Source organism: Cervus canadensis, chromosome 17 (assembly GCF_019320065.1).
Source record: "Cervus canadensis isolate Bull #8, Minnesota chromosome 17, ASM1932006v1, whole genome shotgun sequence".
In the NCBI taxonomy this organism is placed as follows: domain Eukaryota; kingdom Metazoa; phylum Chordata; class Mammalia; order Artiodactyla; family Cervidae; genus Cervus; species Cervus canadensis.
The window spans coordinates 64,765,961-64,772,650 of record NC_057402.1 but is presented as its reverse complement, the minus strand read 5'-3'; the positions used below and the strand labels follow the sequence as shown (position 1 = coordinate 64,772,650).

Genomic DNA, 6,690 nt, shown 5'->3' with positions numbered 1-6,690 from the left:
AAAGCTAAGAGGTAGGGGGGCAAGCTTACAGACCCACGCAGCCCACTCCCAGCCAGTTTTCTTGCCCTCATGCTAAATGCTTCTCTGAAAATTTAGCCCAAATGTCACTGTCTTCATTTTTTTACAGTTGTAATAATTGTTAAAACTGTACCAGACACAGGAGAGTTTATCAAAATGAGTATCAAAAGCATGAGTGTATTTGAAAATTTTCACAACAAAAAGCTTTTTAAAGTGTTATGTAAATAATGATATTTTCAGATATTTAAAATCCATTGTTCCTCCATAAAATATTAGCAAATTTTTTAAATGTTACCATTTGTAAAGCCCATCCTTTTCCCTTTAAACAGCCCGGAAAGGGGCCCTTCATTCCTGCAGTATTTCCACATTTCCTACATCGTATCTCAAGTGGCGTTGTCATATTTTTTTGTTGTTGTTTAAACATATGTATTTGCCACAAGATTATGAACCACACATGGGGGCACTCAATTTTATTCATCCTGGTTTATCCCAAAGGCAGCACAGGGTCCAGCAGATAATAAGGTCTCAGTGTCTGCTCAGTGAATGAATGAATTGCCAAACAATTCTTTCTTGAAGAAGAGTCCCTTCACCGTTAAAATCTAAGCAGTCTATTTATCACAAAAGCCCAGTATTTACTCTCGCATTTTATTCCCCTTTCTCTCCTCCCCATTTGGACAAAATAAAGAAAAATGCCTTTTTCACACAATTCCCCCCACACACTTGCGCTTTTTTCTGCTTGGAAATGACAGCGGAAGCCTGTGGGATCTAGAAGGACATTGATCACTTTCACAACTAGAACCAAGCACTTTCCTTAGAGGAATCTCCCTGCATCGAGCAGAACTTGCTTCACCCTCCAGGACAGGTCCAGGGTCAGCAGAAGGAAGAGCCAGCATCCTACCCATCGGACTTTGATGCCAGTGTTGGGGTTGGAGGAGCAAACTTAGTCTTCTACCCAAGAAAAGTCTGTGGTCTGCCTGCCTCTATTTCCCTACTAAATTTAAGGAGGAATGCAGAAAATGCCTTGAAGCCAGTCCAGAACAGAACACGGACTTAACTCCAGGGCTACTCAAACCTGGGTTTCCAGGGGAGAGGTTACCAGCAATCTCTCTGTCCTTCCTTCCTTCTTAGAGCCCCAAACACTTGAACTGAACTCTCAAAATGCAAAGAAAAGGAAATTGTGAGTGCAGACATCCTAAAAGAAGTATACTCTTGCTTCAGATGTGCCTTCAAATGGGAAATGATTCACAAATCAGGAGAGGCCATTGGGAAGAGTTTGGGCAGAGCATCATTTTCAAGCTCTGACATCATCAATCCTATCTGAGAGCTTTTTTATTCTTGACAAAATCCTGTCTGCTCCCAAGACTACACCTAGAAAGAGTGGGGTCACCAGCCTCCTTTGACAGGCGGCAGAATCAAGCTTTAAGGACCAAGACCCAAGTGCTGGGCCCGGGCCCTCCATCCACCCTCACTGGCTGTTGGCTAGAGGCACACTCCATAGATGGGGAGAGGACCCACATGTGCAGTTTCTCAGCCGTGTCCGACTCTTCACAACCCCATGGGCTGTAGCACACCGGGCTCCTCTGTACTCAGGACTGTCCAGGCACGAATACTGCTGTGGGTTGCCATTCCCTTCTCCAGGGGATCTTCCCAAGCCAGGGATCAAGCCCGAGTCTACTGCATCTCCTGCATTGGAAGGAGGATTCTTCACCACTGTGCTACCTGGGAAGCCCCAAAGAACCTACAGACCCATCAGAAGTCACATTCACAAGGCCAAGAGCAGGGCCTTTGTGGTCAAGTGGACTTTGACTCAAATCCCAGCTGCTTCTTTACAACAAAGTCTCAGTTTCTGCACATGGGTCTCTTATATATGATTCACAGGAAGAAGATCAACTGGAATTGGAAAATTTATGTAATTGTATGCCTAAATATAGTTTTTAGTTACCTTATTGAATAAAGGCCATTAACGCCAAAAGTAATCCTGAAAATATACATTAGTTTTCATCAATGAATCTTGAAAAAATTCTGGTAGTTCACAGAACATTGTTTTTAGAAGAATAGCATTGCCGTTTAATACAACTCCTGCTTGTTGAAATTTAGAACACTCTAAAATTTTCAAACCCTGTTTCTAACACCTTCAGTAGAAATGTGTATAAAACAAGAGAAACCTAGGAGCACTGTGTGTTGTTACAGCCTGATCATTTCTATTTATCCCTTTATTTGACACCCTTGGGGTTTTAACAACCTAGCAGATAACAATTCGTCAAAGTGAGATCTGGAAGGGGTGAGAGATACGTCTTGCTACTGGAAAGTGGAGAAGGGTTATCACTCGTATGGACATCTTCTTAGGCAGAACGTTACCGGAAAGTACATATCTGAAAGTGGAAAATCTGGGAAAGGATTCCCTTAAAACTGTCCGTATATGTGAACTTCCCAGAGAACTTTCAACTACCAGGAGTACTGCTGAAGACACCATGTGCTTTTATAAATCTTATACTTACCATTAACTCTGTTTTGAATAAATTTCTCCTACTCATATATTGGATTGGCAAAAAAAAAAAAAAATTATTGTTCTGTTTTTTTCATAAAATGGTACAGAAAAACCCAAACAAACTTTTTGACCACCCTGATACTTCATAAATTCATACCCATCTTTGGGGAAAAAAGTAAAAGTGGAAGTGTTAGTCACTCAGTCATATCCAGCTCTTTGAGAGCCCAAGGGCTGTAGCCTGCCAGGCTCCTCTGTCCATGGGATTTCTCCAGGCAAGAATACTGGAGTGGGTTGCCATGCCTTTCTCTGGGTTATCTTCCCAGCTCAGGAATCGAACCCAGGTCTCCTTCATTGCCAGCAGATTCTTCACCATCTGAGCCACCAGTGAAGCCATCTTTGGGGTCACAGTTCAAATATTCCTCAGCAATGGCCACAGTTAGTTGCTTTCCTTTTACTGCACTTTTCACCTACCTCCACTTTAGTGCATCAGTCAGTTCAGTTCAGTTCAGTCGCTCAGCCGTGTCCAGCTCTTTGCAACCCCATGGATTGCAGCACACCAGGCCTCCCTGTCTGTCACCAACTCCCAGAGTTTATGCAAACTCATGTCCACTGAGTTGGTGATGCCATCCAACCATTTCATCCTCTGTCATCACCTTCTCCTCCTGCCTTCAATCTTTCCCAGCATCAGGGTCTTTTCCAATGAGTCAGTTCTTCCCATCAGGTGGCCAAAGTATTGGAGCTTCAGCTTCAGCATCAGTCCTTCCAATGAACACCCAGGACTGATGTCCTTTAGGATGGACTGGTTGATCTCCTTGCAGTCCAAGGGACTTTAGCACTTACCTCATGATAATGTAGCTGTGTGTCTCCATGTCTGTCTCCTCCGTTAAAAGTGAATTCCCAAGGGTGGGGTGCCTGCCACACACAGTGTCTGGAATACAGCAGATGATCAACGAGGTCAAAGGCTGTGACGTGGATTCAGACACTGCTGCAGAAACCTTGGCTAAAGTCATGGTCATTTGGACAACAGTGGGGGTGGAGGTGATAACAAATAGCAGGATTTTCTCACTGGCCCTGTGTAATTTGAAGAAGAAATAAGAGCTAATGATAACTCCAAGATCTCTTGCCCAACAACTAGGTGGATAGTGGTACAATTTCTTGCTGCAGAGAAGACTAGAGTGGGGAAGATTTAGCATGTTGAATAGGTCATGGTTATATTAGTCTGGGGGGTTTCCCTGGTGGCTCAGATCAAAGAATCTGCCTGCAATGCAGGAGCCCTGGATTCAGTCCCTGGGTCAGGAAGATCACCTGGAGAAGGGAATGGCTACCCACTCTAGTATTCTTGCCTGGAGAATTCCCTGGACAGAGGAGCCTGGCAGGCTACAGTACATAGAGTCAGAAAGAGTCAAATACAACTGAGCAATTAACACCTTCACTTCACTTATGTAAGTGCGGAGGACAGGGATGAAGATCAAGGCTGTGAATATGATGTTAAGATCCAAAAGCATATAGAAGGTATTCAAAGCCAGAGAACTGGATAATATCACTGGAGAAAAAAACTGTGCAGTGGAAGGAGATGAGAAACAGGGCTGGGAAATTCCAGTCTGTTGAAAGAGGGCATTGCCAAGAACGACACACTCAGGTACGTAAGGCATTCACTAAATAAAATGTATCACATTTCTCTGAGCTGGAGATACAGAATTTTTATTTTTTAATGTTTACTCCTTATTTCTTTTCATCGTTATGTTATTTATTTATTAAATTACAATTTAAATTACAATTAACGATGGTTTTCACAATGTTTTTTGCAGAGAAAATAATACTTTCATTCCAGTAAAGTAAATATCATTTTTCTCATTTATTCTCATCGTTTAGGCAGAGAAACATCTTTCTTCATACAAATGTGTCAAACTCATACACAGGAATAGGCAGTCATGTGATTTCTTAACACCACCTGTGAACATTTCATTATCAAATCACCGCTCTGCCTATGACTGCATTCACTCTCTTATTCCCAAAAAGCAACAGAAAATAGTCTTCTGTGGGATTCTACTTATACCGCCTCCTCTTTTAATTTGTTTTTAGGATCTGTTTGTGCACTTCACTTTGAACAGCAAAAGCTTGTCAACGGACTTTTAGTTTTTCGCTTTGGAGACGTCAAGGCTCCCTGATTGATGGATGGTATTTACTCGACAGCAATGTTTATTTAAGTCAGTGACAGATTCTAGTTTTTTCCCCTCAGATTAGGAAATCTTATGGAATCTGGAAAAGCCTTGGGACTTGGCTACAGAAGACTAGGGAAGAAAATAAAACTTATTTTATCAGTCCCCCCAATGGTTAATTCATATTGAGAAGAATCTATCCTTGTCCTCTTTTTGCCAGATTCAGGTTTTAGAGTCTGAATTAGGATTATTTGTTTGAGTTCCTACCACATACCTCTGCCCACCCATCACATGAATAGCATGATCTGAGAAGTTATAAGAATTCCTATGCTGGTATGGGCACCATGTGTTACTTTGCTGATTTCTTCCTTCTGATCTCACCAAGTCTGAAAACAGACATTCGGCAACTAAGGGGTGTGTGTAAAGACTTGAAGTTAAAAATTGAGCAGTCATTGTCTGTCAGTTGGAAAGTGATTAACTTTCCCTTAAAATTATTTTAGATGCCCTAATCATTATTAATGTAGGTCACTTAGCATCCAGATTGTAGTCTCTAAATACCATCTTCCATTAAAAAATAAACCAGGGTCCTAATGCCAAGTCTGGAGCAGGAAATGGACAAAATAAATCTAGAATTTTCTGTATCCGAAAGTTAAAAAAAACACTCAAACACCAATAGAATTCTGTCAAAGGATTCAGAAGCCAGCTTAAGGACCTTCCACTGGCCAAAGGAGATACAATTTGAGAATAAAAGGTGCAATGAATTATAACCTATCAAATGCATTAATATGAGCTCATAGTAAAAATTATTTTTTTAAACTTACTGGCTGTCTCTGGAGGATGTTTCTTCATTAAATAATTGTTTTCAAACTTAGAAAATAAAGGAAAGAATCAGGTATTTATCCAACTTTCCAAATGAATAATATGGAAAGTTAATTTAATAATTGATAAGGGGAAGTACCATTTTACAGAGGTACTCAACCTGCTAAAAAAATTTTTTTTCTTTTTTCCCATCAACTGTTCATGTCAATCTGTCATGATTTTACCCCCATAAATGGCAGAATCAAAAACAATCAACACAGATTTTCTTTCAGCAGGATAATGTCAGTACTTCCACAAAAGAAAGCACTGTAATTGCAGCCTGCTTAAAAAATTTTTAACAATAAAATTAGAAGGACATGATTTTTCAACTTCTGATGAACTAATAGATCTAAGTAGCAATCATTTGTGGCCTGATAAAATCACAGAAAGGAAGAAAACCAGTCATTCTATAAGCCCTAATGGAAATACACATCACCACTGAAAAAAATACTTTTGAAAAACAAATTTGAATCAAATGAAGCCTCCAGGATTATCAGTTTGGCAGGGGTGTGGGGAGTGGCTACAGTAGAAGATATTAAACAACACTACAAAAATGTAATCAGCAAAATACAGACTTGAAAGTCTATAGCAGTGCTACTCAACGCATAATCTATTGACAATGTAATCCATAAACTGTTTATTACTGACCCATGATAATTATAAAAATTGAGAGGATGCATTTAGAAAAGCTTACAGCAATGTAACATAATCTAACATCCAAGCCCCTGGACAGAGGACTCATCTTATTGAGTAGAGTATAGCTATATTCAGGTCACACAAAATCATACCTAACTCATGATGAATCATATATACTGTGAACTATTTATTAGTCAAGATCAACAGGATCATGTTACAATTTGTCTCTGTTTAAGTATAAATGGTCAACTGTGACTCTAAAAGGTAAATTCTGCAATCTATTTCTTTCACCAAAAAATTATTTAAGATCAGAAATAGATCAGTTATTGCTAGGGTATGGGGTTATGGTGAGGGTAGGAGAAGATACTTTACAGAGGATTCAAGGAAACTTCACTAATATGGTCATTATGTTGATATGAGAATTATTTCACATATGTCAAACTCGTCAAATTCTTTAAATATGTGTATTTTACTGTACATAAATTATGCCTTAAAACTAAATATTTTTTTGAAAAAACAAGTTTAAGGATA

General features: G+C 39.7%; 1 non-coding gene across 1 annotated transcript; it reads right to left on the bottom strand.

Moving 5' to 3' along the window:
• Positions 1-5,677: 5,677 nt before the first annotated feature.
• LOC122419904 lies at positions 5,678-5,810 on the bottom strand. The gene has a single exon (XR_006263111.1). It is a non-coding gene; the product is annotated as a small nucleolar RNA SNORA69 (small nucleolar RNA).
• Between the last annotated feature and the right edge of the window lie 880 nt (positions 5,811-6,690).